We start from the raw sequence: 19192 nt of genomic DNA, 5'->3' as shown, positions 1-19192 counted from the left end.
GAGAACCTGCTCTTTAATGCCTAAATAATTTTTTCCCATTCTTAAATATATTTTTTTATTTATTTATTTAAGAGACAGAAAGAAAGAGAGAGTGAGAATGGGCCCTCCAGGGCATCCAGCCACTGCAGACAAACTCCAGACGCCTGCTCCCCCTTGTGCATCTGGCTTACGTGGATCCTGGGGAATCGAACTGGGATCCTCTGGCTTGGCAGGCAGACACCTTAACCGCTAAGCCATCTCTCCAGCCACCAAGTAATTTAACTGCCCAACGTGTCCTTTGAGCAAGAACGGTAATGGCCATGGTGGGTAATTATGGTTATGCTTCCTCTGAAGCTCATTTTTGCACCTGAGTGTGCAGAGGGGCAGTTGCTTGTGCAGTGCGCAGAGGAGCAGCAATGGTGTATTAGTGCCAATTAAGTGCATTAGTTTTGACTCCCAGTCTTTTATCATAGGATTTAACTCTGTGCTGCTGTTACGCACTTGAATTTCACTGTTATTCCCATGCCCACAGATCTCTTCCCTACCCTACACGTTAAGGACCATTAGCATCAGGAATGAGATGTGAGAGAGAAAGGGTAGTGGTGGGGGAGGATTAAATGAGAATAGGCTCGCCAGGGCCTCATGCCCCTGCAAACTCTAGATTCATGTGCTGTTTTGTGCATCTGGCTTTACCTGGGTAATGGGGAAGTGAACCCAAGATGGAGGGTTTTGCAAGCAAGTGTCTTTAACTGCTGAGCCACTTCCCCAGACCCCATAGAGATATTATAAAACAAAATTTCCACGTAGCTTAAGTTGTTATTTCTCTGCTGTCTCTATTATTGAAAACATATAGAGTGAGTGAACGTAAATTCCCAAGTCAGTCAAGAGGACACCAGTTATTAAGTGTGAAAGCTGTCAGCATTAGGAAAGGCTAACGGAATAATAACAAAAGCTGCACCATCACACTAAGTTGAGCAACCTGACCTACAAGCAAACAAAACTTTGAAGACACAAAGTTTGGGAATCTTTTCTTTAGAGACCTAATTATTTAGAAGCATGCCATGTTTGACTCTTTGGAGACTTTAAAAAATCACCTTCCCTTGGTTAAAATCAGGTATTTCTCAAATAATTCTTGATTTTTTTTTCTGACAACATAAAGAATTTGGGTTTGGTATCATTTTGATTTTTTGCTGTTTCATTTTTTTTTTTTTATTTCCCTGTTACAGATTTCTGAATCCCTGAGCTCTTGAGAATGGCCATACATTTCTCAACAGATGAGGTAAACTGATCCGCATCACAGTGTTTACATTTGATGTTCTATTTTTGATTTGACAAACATGTCCTTTATGGTGGCTGTGGCAGCATGCCAGATAAATATGTCTGAAGAAAATTTTGAGGGCTCTCCCTGGATTCCTAGAACCTGGGTAAGTTTGACAGTTGCAAGTTTTCAAAAGCAATTATTTTAATGTACCTGTGCAGATCTGGAGTCACCGACCTGACCAGACAATGCACGAAAAATATTTCTAAGTATCATATGGAATTCAAATCAGCTAAGAGTATTGTTTTGGGTCATTTCATACCCAATTTTAATCATAAAGGCTAACTTTTGTCCTCTTTGTAGGAAAGTTTCTGAATCCTTATTATATTTGATAATCTTTAGGCAAAGTTTCATAATCTGTATTCATGCATTATTTTTCTGAAAAAAAGTAACAGTTTTCAATGCATTTTATGGCAGCATTGATATTAAATAGAATTGTACATGACTATAAAAGTAATTTGTTGGGAGCTATGAACCAAACCTCGGCCATGTCAACAGAAACCACCATATAGCAAGTTAAGTTTCTACTTCCTCACCTAATATTCAACTACCAGAAACAAAGACTGCCATATAGCAAGTTAAGTTTCTACTTCCTCACCTAATAATCAACTACCAGAAACAATGGGATCATACACCTGGCTAAACACTCCCCCATCCTTCCGGTAGCTGATGAAGAAACAAAGGCATTGTGGTTTAACCAGTAACTCTGTGATCTTTGCCCTAACCACGTCCCCTTTCCCCTACAAACCTATATAAATCTACATGGAAAAAATAAAATCTCGAGGCCTTGACAAACACCTAGCATGGTCTCCTTCTTGTGTCTGTTTGCCTTTTTTCACTCAGGTTAGCTTCTCCTTGACTCTTTGTTCAACTCCCCACTGGCTGGGGTGGTAACTGAGCATTATTTTAATTATAACATTTCCTGTTCAATGTTTCTAACTTACTCCACAATTACAAATTCAATATTAAGTTTGGGTCTCTTTACCATATCTTTTCTTAAAAGTAAAAACTGTGGGGCTGGAGAGATGGCTTAGCGGTTAAGCGCTTGCCTGTGAAGCCTAAGGACCCCGGTTCGAGGCTCGGTTCCCCAGGTCCCACGTTAGCCAGATGCGCAAGGGGGCGCACGCGTCTGGAGTTCATTTGCAGTGGCTGGTAGCCCTGGCGCGCCCATTCTCTCTCTCCCCCCTCTCTCTCTCTCTCTCTCTGCCTCGTTCTCTGTCTGTTGCTCTCAAATAAATAAATAAAAATAAACCAAAAAAAATTAAAAAAAAAAAGCAAAAACTGTGGTTATTTGGGAAGAAGAGCATATCTAGTATATTTTTAAAAGGCCTACTTGAGGCAGTGTCATTGCAATATTTTGTAAATAAAAGATAAGCCCATGACCTAAATGCATGAATTGTGCTTTTAATGGGAAATGAGATTTAAAATTAGTACAAATAATGAAGTTAATCAAATCTGATAGAAAAAAAAATAGTTATATTCCTTTCAACAGTTAGATATTCTTTTAATTTGTTGTTTATTTTTATTTATTTGAGAGTGACAGAGAGAGAAAGAGGCAGATAGATAGATAGATAGATAGATAGATAGATAGATAGATAGATAGATAGGTGGGCAGATAGTATGAGTGTGCCAGGGACTCCAGCTACTGCAAACTAACTCCAGATGTGTGTGCCCCGTTCTGGCTTATATGGGTCCTGGGGATTTGAGCCTCGAATCTGGGTCCTTAGGCTTCACAGACAACCGCTAAGCGATCTCTCCAGCCCACATTTCTTTCATTCTGTTTATATTCAAACCCTAAATAAGAACATTTTTTTTATCACAGGTGCATCTGTGAATTTGCATAAGCCTCAGGATGAACTACAAAATTATTCTAATAATGTAAAAATTAGAACACACTGGAATTAAGGTTGACTATATAATTGTGTTTATCACATTTTTGATGACATGAAGCAAACAACTATGTTTAGATGTACATCTGTTTCAAGTAACAAAAAAACTGGTTTCTAAAAAGATACCAAATTCTGTTTGCAAGATTTCTTTTTGCAAAATTTTAATTGGCCATCTCTGGCAAGTACCTAATGTACTTTGATCATGATGTCTCTCACTACTCTCTCTTATCCCCCTGCCAAATCCTCCCATCACTGACCATTTGTTTATGGCTTTCCTCCCTCTTCTGTTGTGATGTTTTTCCTTTTGGCCTTCCTCCATCATCCGTGACAATACCTGGGTGGGCTCCATGTTGCACACGTGATGACAGCCACTCTGAGGTCATGCGTGCAATGAATGCAGTGGTCATGGTGCGTGCAGAAGCCAGTCTGTCAAAGCACTGCCTTCCATTCTCTGCCTCTCAAATCCTGTGCTCAACCTCCTTTGCAAGATCCCTGGGCCTCGGTGGGTGTGAGAGAAACACCTCTCTTAGTGCTGAACACTCAGCGGAAACTTTTTCTCAGAACACTGATGAATTTTCATTCTTAGAGCCATTTGTTAAAAAAAAAAATAATAATCTCTTGGGCTGGGGAGATGGCTTTGTGGTTAAGCGCTTGCCTGTGAAGCCTAAGGACCTCGGTTCGAGGCTTGATTCCCCAGGACCCACGTAAGCCAGATGCACATGCATCTGGAGTTCATTTGCAGTGGCTGAAGACCCTGGAGCACCCATTCTCTATCTATCTGCCCCCCCCTCTCTCTGTTGCTCTGAAATAAATAAATAAAAATAAACATTTTTTTAAAATTTCCTCTAAAGAAAAATGACAGCAGCAGTATTACATTGGCATAAAAATAGAAATGTAGAGGGCAGTTTGATGGGCCTAATGTATCCATTTAGCCAAACAGCAGTGATAGCGTCTTCCCTGGGATCTTGATCTTCCAAGAAGTAGGTTTCAGAGCACGTTATCAGTGGTAGGCATGAATTCTCACCCATGGAGCAGGCCTCAAAGCCAATCAGGGAGTATCTGGTTACCCCCGTAACAGTCAGGTCACTGTTCCACCAGTGGGTACATCTTTCCTAGACGTCCAGTTGTCTAGCTATCAGGGACCACTGTGGGTGGCTTTGTTCCCCTTGCAGCCTGCATGGCACTTTGTAGCCCCAAGAGAGTGAACAAGAAGGGAGAGGGCTCCCAGCTCAGTTCCTGCTTGACAACTCAGTGTCTTGTGACTGAAGCATGTGGTGTCTTCAACAAGAGTGTCTTATCATCTAGTCCTGGTGGGAAAGCAAGAAAATGGAAATAACCTGTATTGTTTTGGGGTCCAGGTCCCATGTAAACCAGATGCACAAGGTGGTGCATGGGTCTGGAGTTCGTTTGCAGTGTCTAGAGGCCCTGGTACATCCATTTTCTCTCTCTCTCTCTCTCTCTCTCTCTCTCTCTCTCTCTCTCTCTCTTTGCCTCAAATAAAAATAAATAAGTAAACATCTTAAACGTTAAAAAAATTGATAAAACAAATCCTTGATCAAACTAGGAAACAAGGAACTCTGCCTGTCCTGAAGATGTATTATTTTTGAACCTGTTAAAGAGATACATTTTTTTAAAAAAATTACTTATTTCTAGATTAAAAATTCCAAAAAATGATAATTCCTAAAAGCATTATCATCGTCCTCAAGCAAAATTAATACTTTAATACTCTACTTAATTTCTGATAATAACATGAAAGCCAACATGATTATCAATATATTGAAACCACAAACATCAAGGACATATATAAGTCATTGAAGCATCTAATATAATGTGATGTGATCAAACTGATCAAAAGACGTATTTTAAAAATTTCTCATTACGAACAAATTCCAAATGCTACTGATGAAATACCTGTTACATTGAAAATGGAGGAACTGGGCTGGAGAGATGTCTTAGTGGTTAAGGTGTTTGCTTACAAAACCTGAAGGCCAGGGTTGAATTTCCCAGGACCTGCATAAAGCCAGATGGATAAAAGAGCCCGTTCATCTAGAGTTCATTTGCAGTGGCAAGGGGCCTTGATGTGCCCATTCTTTGGTGTGTGTGTATGTCTGTCTGTCCATCTATTTCTCTCTCTCTCTCTCTGGCCTTGATGTGCCTTTCTGTGTGTGTGTGTGTGTGTGTATGCCTGTCGGTCTATTCCCTCCCCCCCCACGTGTGTGTGTGTGTGTGTGTGTGTGTGTGTGTGTGTGTGTGCTTGAAAATAAATGAATAAAATATTTTTTAAACAGGGAACTGTTTTCCTTTTCTTAAGCTCTATATTACAGGAGCACTGCTTTCTTTCCTTCACTTAAGCTCTGTAATACACCATAATCTTTCTAAACTTCATTGTCAAAAATTATGGGTTAAATAAACAGTATAGTGTTCATAAATCAAGTGCCTTCTTTTTATCAGAGATGATTAGAAAACTAAAAGTAAATATTTACTAAGATTAAAATAGGGAAGATGAGTGAAAAATTAAATGAGAGCTTTTTCGTATAGTTTAACGAAGAGAATGAGATAGCCAACAAGTTTCAGTTAACAAAGTCAGATTTAGTTTGAATTACAAAAAAAAGAAAGAATTACTTTCTGAAGTATTAAACAACATGTAGATTAGGTTGCAATGTTAATTACAAATTATTTAGTGAGAAGACTGTTTTTCTGAGGCCAATTGCAGCATGAGGAAGATGAAGATAATTGTCTAGACCATGATTAAAACAAAACTCTCTACACTAGGACTGTGGACAAAATGCCAAATAGACTTCGTTGAAGCATTTAGACACAAATATTGCAGCAAATAATTTAAAATCAGTTACATGTAAAACTCATAAAATGTAAGAGGTTTGAGTAAATTTGTGAAAATAAGAACTGCCAAAATAGAATATACTTTTTGCAATAATGTGAAGAAATATCTTGCAAACTTCTCTATCATAGTTTTATGTTAGTTAGACCATGGGAGGGTACTTAAAGATATTGCCAAAAATGAAGAGAACTTTGAAGTTTGGTTTCTATAAAAAAGAAAAGAAATTACAAAGTAATTTAGAGATTACAAATATCTACTTTAATTTCATATTTGTTACTTACGAGGAAGAGAGACAAATATCTACAATTAAGAAAATACTTGCTATTCTAACTCTTTTACATTGGCTGAATATAAAAAGCAATAGATTTACAAACTAAATTGTATGTCTGTGCAAGTAATTGCTATTGGAATCTGCATAATAAACATTGCTCAGAATTTGAGAATTACAGAATAAAAAAATTACAGGTTTTTCTGGTGACATAAATGGTGATATTATGTCATCCATCAGATATCTTTGACACAATGAAAGCACTTAATCTGACCATCCAACATAGCATAATCATTTTCATAACTAATTTTTCAAAAAAATCTGTTTGTTTCCACTTATAGTAATGAGAGAAAAGTCATAACAGAGTAATTCCTCCTCATCAAGCAGCTATCGAATATGCAGCTAACACAGAAAACCAGCAATCTGAAAGTAATGTTTAAAAAAAAAAAACTTTAATCCTAATGCTCATGGCTTTTAGCTGAAGGCAATTGCATAGGTTTGGCATATGATCAGTCAAGCACGTCACTGGGGAAACTTCAGGCAGAGAAATCATGGTGACAGAGAAGAATGAAAGAATCAAGAGGTGGGCGGGAGGGGGGGAAGCAAAGGAAATACCAAACCCACAGGCCCATCTCTGACCAGTTGTTCACCTAGTCACATAAGAACCAGACTTCCAGGTGCTCAACTAGGGCCCAGACCCTGAACGTCCTGTCAGTTGCTTTCCAAAAGACAGAATTTGCACTTGACATCCAAACGAGGCGGTAAACTTGACAAACAACATGCGTTGATGATGTGGCTTTAAGTAGTTGCATAACCGTCTTTAACTAGTGGCAGATGTATAATAAATACTCACATGAATGCATAAGCTCATTTTGATTGTCTTTTTTTCCCCCTCTCCAAACACCTGCAAGGCCAGAGCTGCTGAGTGCGGCCAAGGACAGTGAGAAGGGTGGACCTGAAGGAGATAGTGTTTTCCGTGGAGGTAAATTTCGAGGCAGAATGGAACAGTAGAGAATGTTCCCTTTTTATGATCGCTTTTATTTTCTTTTCTGTGAGATGCAAAGGCTCTGTGCTTTATTGTGCAAGTTATTGGTACAAGCTCCTCAGCTACTGGAGCCATGAAAACCCAAAGAATCTACTCTTTGTTCCTTAAAGGAGGTAATACCACACTGTGTTCCAGATTTTCTTCAGAAAGCCTTAGATTAATTTTCTGAGTTGCAAGAATGCTTTTGTGGTTTCACTGACAATGGTTAACGAATTTCTTCCTTTCATGAGAGAATTCCAAAAAAGTTCCTTTACAAAAACAAATCAAGGTTGGAAAAATGCCTTAGCAGTTAGGGTGTTTGCCTGTGAAGCCTAAGGACCCTGGTTCGATTCCCCAGGACCCAGGTTAGCCAGATACACAAGGGGATGCACACACCTGGAATTCTTGTGCAGTGGCCTGCCCATTCTCTCTCTCTCTCTCTCTCAAATAAATAAATTATATATATATGGGTTGTTTTGTTTTGTTTTTTTGAGGCAGGGTCTCACTCTAGCCCAGGCTGAACTAGAATTCATTATGTAGTCTCAGGATGGCCTCGAACTTATGGCAATCCTTCTATCTCTGCCTCCTGAGTGCTAGAATTAAAGGCATGCGCCACCATGCCCAGCTAATATGTAATTTTTCAAGTCAGCCTGGGCTAGAGTGATATCCAATCTCAAAAAAATGAAATGAAATAAAATAAAAATGTATTGAATATTAATGTGTAGCTTGAATCTGGAGTTTCCTCCAAAAGCTTGGTCCTTAGCTGATGTCATTGCTGGAACCTTTAAAGGGCAGAAGTTGCTTTCTGTATTAATGCCATTAATCCTGAGTTTGCATGAATTGAGGTCCATAAAGGTCTAGTGGAACTCAACAGGCTGCTAAGACATTGTAGAACCATATCTCGGTCCTCTCACCACTGACATTAGACACAAAGATGATTAAATGTCTAAAAAGGCCATTTGGGCTGAAGAGATTGCTTAGTGGGTAAGGCACTTGCCTACAAAGCCAAAGGACCCAGGTTCAACTCCCCAGGACCCACATAAGCCAGATGCACAATGGGGCACACTCATCTGGAGCGCGTTTGCAGTGGCTGGAGGCCCTGGCATGCCCATTCTCTCTCTCTCTCTCTCTCCCGCTCTCTCTCAAACAAACAAATAAATATAAAATATTTAAATAAAAATAAAAGGCCATTTGACTTTATGATTGTCAATTTCATAGAGGCAAATCTTATACCAAACAATAGCAAGTTGACAACTCTACTACATCTGGGAACTTTAATGAATCAAAAGCAGGGAAAGAAATGAAGCCATACTCCCAGTAAATCCTTGGGTAACCTTTATATCAATACAACATTGGCAGGATATGTTTTTCACTCTTTTGCCTTATTTTCAAGGTTTGAATAGATATATCACACACACACACATATCACAGATATAGATATAGATGTAGATATAGATATATAAGTTTTGTGAGATAGGGTCTTAGTCTACTTCAGGCTGACCTGGAATTCACTATGTAGTCTCAGAGTGGGCTTGAACTCGTGATCCTCCTACCTCTGCCTCCTGAGTGATAGGATGAAAGGTGTGAGCCACCACGCCCTGCAAGTTTTGAATATTTTTTGATGACATTTTTAATATTAAGAAAGGAAGACTTGGACCATGATTTCAAGGAGAAAGGACAGTAATTGAAGTGTGAAATTAATAAAGTTTGCTTTGTACTTTATGATTCGAGTATGATTAGAAAAACTATGGGATTGCAAATTGAGAACAAAACAAATTGTAGTTGAAGAATGTATTTCCTAAAGTATGGCAAATGTACTCTTTTCTACAATAAATATTTATGCTGTATAAGTCTTCATTAATAGGTGGGATAGAAGCCCAAAGTATGTGTTCAGTTTCCTCCTCCACACTTTAAAACACGGTAAACCCTATCATGAAAATAAACATGATAACCCATATCATTATAATACACATTTTCACCTTACTTAACATTCTGGAAAATTTTAACCTCACAAGGAAAACAATACTTTTACTTTTAGAACTAGAACTAGACAATTTCGGCTGTCACATACAAGAGATGAGAACCTGTGACCCAGAAGGAATGAGGGGGTTGACCTTTGTCCTGATGCCCTGGCCTGAAGGTCAATTAAGGACAAGGTAGTGAATCTTTGGCTTGCTACTGTCATTTTGCTTTTTGTCCTTTTGCTCTCATTCAAAGTCATCTCTTGAAATCAAGAGAATAATGACTTGGATGGAAACACACTTTTTGAGGATTGTTTCATTATCAGAACAGTTCTTTAATAACAATTACTGATACATAAAAAACAAAAGCCATTCTATGTCATTGCATTCCCACATCAGCTATGAGATTTGGATGTGCTCATTTCTCAAGATTTCATATTTAAACACTTCCGCAACCCCTCCTCTCTCTTTTCATCAGCCACATTGTTTATGGGGCAAAGGGAGCACGCAGAAGTACCCTCCACTTAGGAAAAATGGTCAAATTCGACTAAGTTCAGAGTTCTGTTTCCTCCATGGACATGTCAGTAGTCATCAAGAAAGTTACTGTTAAAAGAAGTTAAAGGGTTTGCTTTGATCTTGTAGGCCTGTCTCATTCCAGAGAGTTCTTGCAGTACTTGAACATTTATCATACAATTCTTTCTCTTCTCTGAACTCCATTTTCACATCTAAGTTGGGTCTCACCATTCCATAACACTAAACACGTTACCTGATTTATATTGCTGGGTCCTAGTGATTGAGAGTTTTAAGATTTTTTTAAATTTTTATTTATTTATTATTTATTTCAGAGAGAGAGAATGGGTTCTCCAGGGTCTCCAGCCACTGCAAATGAATTCCAGACACAGGCCACACCTTGTGTATCTGGCAGATGTAGGTCCTAGGGAATTGAACCGAGGTCCTTTGGCTTTTCAGGCAAATGCCTTAACCACTAAACCATCTCTCCAGCCCAGATTTTTTTAAGAACATTAATTATATGAATTCTGTGGTGGTTTGATTCAGGTGTCTCCCATAAACTTAGGTGTTCTGAATGCTAGGTTCCCAGCTGATGGAGATTTGGAAATTAATCCTCTTGGAGAGAGTGTATTGTTGGGGGTGGGCTTATGGGTGGTATAGCCAGTTTCCCCTTGCCAGTGTTTGGCACACTCTTTTGTTGCTATTGTCCTCCTTATGTTGGCCAGGGGGTGATGTCCACCCTCTGCGCATGCCATCGTTTTCCCTGACATCATGGAGCTTCCCCTCAAACCTATAAGCCAAAATAAACCTCTTTTTCCTAGAAGCTGCCCTTGGTTGGGTGATTTCTACCAGCAATGCGAGCCTGACTGCAGTTTGATGGTAAAGTGGTACCGAGGGGTAGAATTGCTGCTAGTCATTTGACTGTGTGGCTTTGGCCTTTTGGAGTTGATTTTCAAGAGGAATGTAGAAGGATTTGAAACCTTGGCTAAGCGATGCCTTGTAGTGCTGTAAATACAGCTTGATGGACTATTCTGGTCAGAGCTGCAAAACCTGAATGCAGTAAGAACTATGGACTGTGACGTTTGGCTTATGAGGTTTGCTGTTATGCCTGTGTCCTGAGAAGTTGTCCAGGGTTGCTTTGCATAGAAATGAACTGGTGTGATCAGAGGGAAATGGCACAGAAAGAAAAAGCTTTGGGTGAACTGCTGCCCGTTCAGCTGCAATTGAGAGATTACAACCTTTGAGATTGGGCTAGCTGACCTGTGTTGGGGCAACAGGAAGAATGTAGACTCTTTTGAAGGGGCCAGAGTGCTCAAGGGGTCCTGTTCTTCAAAGTCTGCTTTATTCTGCCCTGGATTAACAAATTGGCACCCTACCTGGTATCGTGGAGTATAAGAAATGCTGGAAAGAGGGTCATTGAGTTTGCAACACGGTCTTGTGTTTTGGAAATGGCCATGGGCAGTGTGAAGCAGGTGTGCTGGATGCCTGCATGGAGACCCCATGGGGCCATGAGGATGAACCGTGGATTGCAGTGGAGACCCAGTGGAGATGCCGGGACCGTGAGATGGCTGCTGAGGAGCTGCTGGCCCTGATGAAGTTTTCCAGGACTGTGAGTAGCCTAGCTGGAGAGGTGGAATTGGAATGCCAGAGACTTGTTGCTGGTTAGAATTATCAGAGTTGGAGATTTGTCACTGGCAAGAGTTGTTGGACTTGAAGCTACAGAGTTTGGTGTTTGCCTTGTTTTAAATCTTGTATTGGCTGAATATTTCTTTGTTATGCACAATGCCATCTTTTGCAGTGTGAATTTCTGTGCCACTATGGGTTTTGGGGGGATTTTTTTTGGTATTAATGGTTCAGGTAAAAGATCTTGACTATGGAAATGTATGAACATCATTGGAATTGATAAAAATTATGGGAACTCTTAAAGTTTCACTAAATGCATTGTATTTTATATCATGTGTGAATATCAGTTTGTGGGGGCCAGGGACAGAATGTGATGGTTTGATTCAGGTGTTCCCCCATAAACTTAAGTGTTCTGAATGCTATGTTCCCAGCTGATGGAGATTTGGGAATTAATGCCTCCTCAAGAGAGTGTATTGTTGGAGGCGGGCTTATGGGTGTTACACTAGTGTCCCCATGCCAGTGTTTGGCACACTCTCCTGTTCCTGTTGTCCACCGTATGTTGGTCAGGGGGGTAATGTCCACTCTCTGCTCATGCCATCATTTTCTCCTGCCATCATGGAGTTTCCCCTTGAGCCTGTAATCCAAAATAAACATCTTTTTTCTCCCACAAGATGCTCTTAGTTGGGTGATTTTTACCAGCAATGCGAACCTGACTGCAACAAATGGTACATTTCATGATACTATGTGACTACATGAAACCTAGGCTGCATAGCAAAAGAAAACATATGACATTTGTCTTTCTGAGACTAGCTTAATTTATTTACTCTGGTTGTTTATGGTCACACTCAAAATTTAATGGAAAAATATATGCCACCAAAAAGATTAGTGCCTTTCATTTATAAAGCATTTTTAACAACCAGTAAGGATTGATTGCCTTTTGGGCTCATTTACTATGGTAATCATATTAACTTAATAGCTGAAATAGAGTAGGTCTATAATAAAAAAAAATTACCTCTAATACCATTTTTAAAAGTGTCACACTTGCCGGGTGTGGCGGCGCACATGCCTTTAATCCCAGCACTCGGGAGGCATACATAGGAGGATCGCTGTGAGTTCAAGGCCACCCCAAGACTACAGAGTAAATTCCTGGTCAGCCTGGGGTAGAGTGAGACCGTACCTTGACAAACCAAAGAAATAAAAATAAAAAAAGTGTCACACTTACAACCACTGGATTTATCTCCTTCTGTCTAATATAGAACACTGGAAAATGTCTTAGACATCGTGCTGAGGACGGGGCTCAGCCGGTTGGAGCCGTCGCCACTTCCGCTCGAGGGTCTGAGAAGCCTCAGCCAAAGCAAGGGAATGTCTGGGCATGCTCGTGCACATCTGTAGGCCGAGTCCTGCAGAAATGGAGGCAAGGAAACCCCTGGGTCTCACTGGCAGAAAAACTACAGCAGCGCCAGGTTGTGTGCCATCAATCGTGAGCTGCAAGAGGGCCTGCACCTATTACACTCTCTCTACAACAAGGAAGGGCTCTCTCATTGGTCCTGGTGCTAACTTACTCTCCATTAGAGAATCTGCTTCTCTCTTTCAGATAGACGTAGATCCTAAGGAGAGAGCCACCACATCATACCTCAAAAGGGCCCCGGCTGAAACTAAGAAAAATTGGCAAAACAAGCAAGGGTCCTGTTTTCCTGGTGAACCAGATACCAGCACAAGGGGGAAGGAAATCAACACAGACAAAAATCAACTCCTACCAAATCAGAGAGCCAGAGACCCAGAGGCCCCCAACACCTCAGCACTGAAGCAGACCAAAAACGAACCCAACATGGCTCAGGGAAATTTTGCGGAGGAGGGGGCGGAAAGAATGTCAGAGCCACATGTTAGGTCATGATATGCAGAGACATTTATCCTACCCTTAACTGTGGGCTAACTCCACAATGCAGGACCTGTATACCTCAACAAGGAGGGGCCAAGGGGAGGGGGTAGGTCATGGATGAGCCTAATAATGGTACCAAACTGACTGTATTTGCTGAACACAAAAACTAATTAATAAAATAATTAAAAAAAACAAAACCTCTATCTCTAGGAACTACTTAAATGACAGAGAACACCCGACCTTCTCTGGTCTACACACGTGTGCCTAACACCTCATACATGTCCCATCATGCCCCGTAGCATCCATGTTCTACCCACATGTCAGGCTATGATCAACAAATTTCATAGGACTGAGAATCTTTTTTAAATGTTTATTTTTATTTATTTATTTATTTGAGAGAGAGAGAGAAAGAATGGGTGCACCAGGCCCTCCAGCCACTGCAAACGAACTCCAGACGCATCTGCCCCCCTTGTGCATCTGGCAAACGTGGGTCCTGGGGAATCGAGCCTGGGTTCTTTGGTTTTGCAGGCAAATGTCTTAACCGCCAATCCATCCCTCCAGCCAGGACTGTGATTATTGAGAAAAGCAAAATAAATTAGGCATGCCCTGTGATTGCTCCAACTTAGAGACTGTTTGGAGGCTGAAGCAGAGGGAAGGGATTCTGTGAGTCTGTATTCTACCTGAGTGGAGGGGAAACAGTGGCGAGCTCTGAGAATCAAAGCAGAATCAGCAGGACAGAGAGCCACACTGAGAGGAGCTGCATAGACGTTTGGATGCTGGTCAGAGGGTCAGCTTGCGGCTTCAACAAATTATTGACGGGGCCATGTGTCTGCAGAAACCAACTCAGGGCCAGGGTAAAGTGACAGAAAGAACACAGCTATGACACATCATCCGAACTGAGTTGGAGAACCAAAGGTGAGAACTAAAACAGCAAAACCACAAGCCTTCTAGAAGAAGTAAAGCGAGGGAGCTAAATATCATTGGCTTGGATAAAGATTTCTTAAATGAGGGCTGGAGAGATGGTTCAGTGGTTAAGGCGCTTGCCTGCAAAGCCTAAGGACCCAGCTCTCATTCCCCAGCACCCACATAAGCCAGAGGCACAAAACAAAGCACGCACCTGCAGTTCATTTGCAGCTGCTAGAGGACCTGGCATGCTCTCTCTCTTTCCCTCTCTCTCTGTCTCTCTCCTTTTCTCTCTCCTTGCAAATAAATTAAAAATATTAAAAGATTTCTTGAAGAAAAGTTAGAAACTATTAGTGACAAGAACAAAGAGCAACAAATCAGGCTTTGCCCTATTCAAAAACAAAATAAACAGGTAAAGGCAAGATGAAGGCTGGAAAGACTGTTGTTGGAAACCCCTAGGTGATGAGAGGGTTATGCACAAAACATATAAACAATTTCTCAATGACATTAGGAATAAAAAAAAAAACACAAGCTTTTTCAAAGAAAACATAGAAGTGGAAAATATACTTCACTAAGAAGTTCAGGAATGAAAAATTAGTGCATGGAAAACTCCTCACATTACTTGTGATTAAGGAAATGTTAAATCAAACCACAAGGCAACAGTAATAGATGCACATTATTAAAATGACTACAATTCAATAAACTGACTATGTAAGTGCAAATGAAGACATAGAGCAGCTCCAACTTTTAGACATGGCTTTGGGGCCATAAAACACAAAAAGACAACCTTGGCACACAGTTTGGCTATAAACATATACCTATGAGCCAGCCATTCCATTGCCAGGAATTACCAAAAGGAAACTTAAAATACATAGCTTCTACTAAATAGATGCATAATGATTGCATCAGCAACATTTATAAATTTCAAAACTTTGACATAACATATAGGTACACCTGGTTGTTCAGCAAATTGTAATATAGCTGTACAGTGGAGTATTACCAAGCAATTAACTGATATAAGGAGTGGTCTTTTTTTTAAAAAAAAAAATCTTCCAAATAGAATCAAAATCAATTTGTGGAATTAGACATGGTGGTGCATGCACATTATCCAAGAATGCAAGAGTCTGAGCTAGGAGGATCATGGATTTAAGGTCAGTCTAATCTACATAGATTTCCAGCCTTTACCAATGAACTCCAGAATCCAGCTTTATGTGGTTATGGAGAATTGAATCTGGGTCCTTAAGCCTTGCAGGCAAGCGCCTCCACTACTAAGCCATCTCCCCAGCCCTGTTCTTATATTAATTTTAAATCAGCCTTAGCAGTCAATCCCGTTGTCACTGCCAAGCATGTGGATTCTAACAATAAAATCTGATTGCTAATTTTCCTTTATTATTTGATACTGTAAATGTAACTATAATTCAATTATTTATGGTGTAAGGTAAGATCCCATTTCATTACTTCCAGATGCAAAAGTTAGTGTGTACCTACATTATTTACTGAAACTCATCACATTTTCCAGATTGGTCTGCAATGTCAATTATGTTGTTAATCAATTACACCTTAACTTCCATATGGGTGAGTCTGCTTTTGGGCCTTTTAATTTGCTCCATTATTTAACTTGTTTATCCAAGCACATATTCTCCAGTGGATTTGAGTTCCCCTTTAGGCATTGTATTTTGCTTGAACCCACAGATTCTTATGAAAAAGATAAAAGGGAAAAAAAAGCAAAGCCAGGTGTGGTGGCACACGTCTTTAATCCCAGTACTCAGAAGGCAGAAGTAGGAGGAGTGTTGTGATTTCAATGCCACTCTGAGACTTCATAGTCTACACAGTGAATTCCAGGTCAGCCTGAGCTACAGTGAAACCCTACCTCAAAAAAATAAAATAAAATAAAATAAAATAAAAGGAAAGGAAAAAACTAACTTTTTTTTTTCCTGATGTTTAGACAAAGGGTCTCTTTCAATTTGTTATTTGAGGGCATAGAATCCATCATGGAACGTGTAATGGAAGGAGCATTGTCACAGTCAGCTTCCAAACCAGGCACAGTTTATGGGAGGAACAGGATTTACTGAAGCTTACACATCCAAGGGCAGTTTCCCAACGGCGAGAGAAGCTGGCCCCCTTTCACAGGTCCATGCAGAAACGCCACCAACAGCACCCTCCAGGAAGCCAGGCAGAGCTCACGTACTCTGCACGCAGCGAGGCTGGAATCTCAGACCCACCCCAAACACACCTTGGGGCTGGATGCTGGGGTCTGTGCCCAGTCGCACCTCCTCCAGCTAGGCAGCTGGAAATCCAGTGAGTTGCAAGCTTTGAACTCCCGAATCTGCTGGGGGACATCCACTCAAACTAGTAGCTGCTCACGTTCAGATCACAAGCAAAAAGCGGATGAACGCTGGATCCAGCTTGCTTTCCCGTGTCGATGCAGTCGAGGACCATGGGCCCATGGGAGAGTGCTGCCCACAGTTACCCTAATCTAAAACATTCCTTCACTGACATATCCAGGGAAGTGGTTCCATGGGGACTCTAGTTCACACCAAGCAGACAAACAAGATCAGTTATGACGTTCCTCTGGACAAGATGGCTTCCAGATTTGAACCAGTGTCAGCAGAAATATACAGTCTAGTCTACAGCCTGAGTGCACCCAGTCTCCTCTGACCTTGGAAGCTAAGCAGAGTTGGGAGTGGGTAATACTTGGATGGGAGAAATATGAAGTCTCTTGCCACTTTGCATTCCCAGGAAGAAAAAGGTATCTACCTATCTATGAAGTTAAGTGCAGCAACTTGCACTAACTTCCATGATTTAATTTTCCTTGAGGAAAATGAATAAGACTACTTTTCAATAGCAATAGGGCTTTCGATATTAAAGTAATATATGACCCTATAAATGCTTATAAATGCTCAAATTTCTGAAAAGTATGATCTAACTCATCTATCCACGTTACTTTTAATACTGCCTCTCAGCAATTGCTGCTCTGTTAAGATCCAGTGTGTGTGTGTGTGTGTGTGTGTGTGTGTGTGTGTGTGTGCATGTGTGTACTGAAAACATATGTGGATCTGGGAAGATGTTTGTCATGAAAGCCACAGCTGCCCTTCCTTCCATTCCGCTGCCAGACGTGGATGATGGCAGCTGAATACCAGTGTGCCTCAGATCCACCCAACACAGGGCCACAGGTGTCTCCTACTGATTTTCCAGAGTTGGCATGCAAAATGGAACTGAGCCGGCAACCTGACACTGTGGCTGGCTTAGACAAGAAGGTTAAGAGCTGAGAGAAACGTGCTGATTTTTTATTTAGGAGGTGGCACTTTTGATGTGTCAGTTCTCGGTATGAGGATGGAATCTTTTGAGTTCAAGTCTACAGCTGGAAACACACACTTGGGTGGAGAAGACTTTGACAACTGAATGGTCACCCATTTCATTTCTGACTCCAAACGCAAGCATAAAAAAGACATCAGTGAGGACAAGAGAGCTGTAGAGTGTCTCTGCTCTGCTTGTGAACGAGCTAGGTGCACCGTCTCCTCCATCATCCAGGCCATTATCCTGGTTGGAGGGCTCTACCCATATCCCCAAATTCAGAATCTTTTGCAGGACTTCTTCAACAGAAAGTCACTGACAAGAGTATCAATTGTTGCCTATGGTGCAGCTGTCCAGGCAGCCATTCTTTTCTTAATTCTTTAAAATATCACATTTTTATCTATGTATTTGAGAGAGGGAAAGCCAGAGAGAGAGAGAGAGAGAGAGAGAGAGAGAGAGAATGGGCATACAAGCCACTGGAAATGAACTCCAGATGCATGCGCCGCCACCTTGTACATCTGGCTTACATGGGTCCCAGGGAATCAAACCTGGGTCCTTTGGCTTTACAGGCAAGCACCTTAACCACTAAGCCATCTCTCCAGCCCCCAGGCAGCCATTCTATCTGGTGCCAAAGCTAAGAATGTTCAGGACTTTCTGCTCTCAGATGTCCTCTTTCTCTCAGTGTTGAAACAGCTGGTAGAGTCTTGACTGTCCTCATCAGGCAGAATATTCCCATTCCCAACAAGCAAACACAGGCCTCCACTACTATTCTGACAACCAGCCTGGAGTGCTAATTCAGGTATACGATGAAGAAAGAGCCATGACCAAGCAGAACAAGCCGGTTGGGAAGTTTGGACTCACAGACATGCCTCCTGCAGCCCGTGGTGTGCCTCAGACTGAAGTCACTTTTGATATTGATGCTAATGGCATCCTCAATGTTTCTGGTGTAGACAGGAGTATGGAAAACTAGATCAAGATTGCCATCACCAATGACAAGGGCTGTTTGAGCAAGGAGGTTCAGGAAGCTGAGAAGTGCCAAGCTGAAAATGAGAAGCAGAGAGACAGGTATCATGTGAGATCTCCCTGGAGTTCAGTGCATTCAATGTGAAAACACTGTGGAAGACAAGATCAACAAGAAGGATAAACAGAAGATTCTGGATCAATGGAAAGCAACCTTGAGCTGGCTGGATAAGAACCAGAATGCACAGAAGGAAGAATATGAGCACCAGAGGAAAGAATTGGAGAAGGTCTGCAACCCCACCTTTAGGAAACCGTGCTGGCGGCATGCCCGGAGGAACACCAGGGGGCGCTCCTTCCTCTGGCGGTTCTTCCTCAGGGCCCACCATTGAAGAGGCTGATGAAGTCAGCCCAAGCGGATCAAACATTGTCCCACAGTCAAACGCTTGGAAGGACCCAAATTAGCAAGCTCTGTGGCAGTTTAAAAGATCAGCTGCTATAAATTTTACCGGGCACTCCCAATACTTGAAGATGGAACATACGCGCCCAGGGGAAGAAGGTAAGCAATGCACTTCATGAGTACTGTGGGTAAGTAAAAAAAAAAAAAAAAAAATGCAATGTCTTAAATAAAAACTATTTAAAATTGACCAAAAAAAAAAAAAAAAATCCTAGGAGTTTGTGGATGGATTTGTCTTGGGATTTTTCTTTAAGGGATAATTTTCAAAAGGATAAAGGAAAAAAAGCAAAA

At 41.0% G+C, this 19192-nt stretch overlaps 1 pseudogene; it reads left to right on the top strand.

Moving 5' to 3' along the window:
• Positions 1–1316: 1316 nt before the first annotated feature.
• LOC101611587 lies at positions 1317–18909 on the top strand (annotated as a pseudogene).
• Positions 18910–19192: the final 283 nt, after the last annotated feature.

Source organism: Jaculus jaculus, chromosome 18 (assembly GCF_020740685.1).
Source record: "Jaculus jaculus isolate mJacJac1 chromosome 18, mJacJac1.mat.Y.cur, whole genome shotgun sequence".
Lineage (NCBI taxonomy): Eukaryota > Metazoa > Chordata > Mammalia > Rodentia > Dipodidae > Jaculus > Jaculus jaculus.
This window is presented reverse-complemented; position numbering and strand designations above follow the sequence as displayed.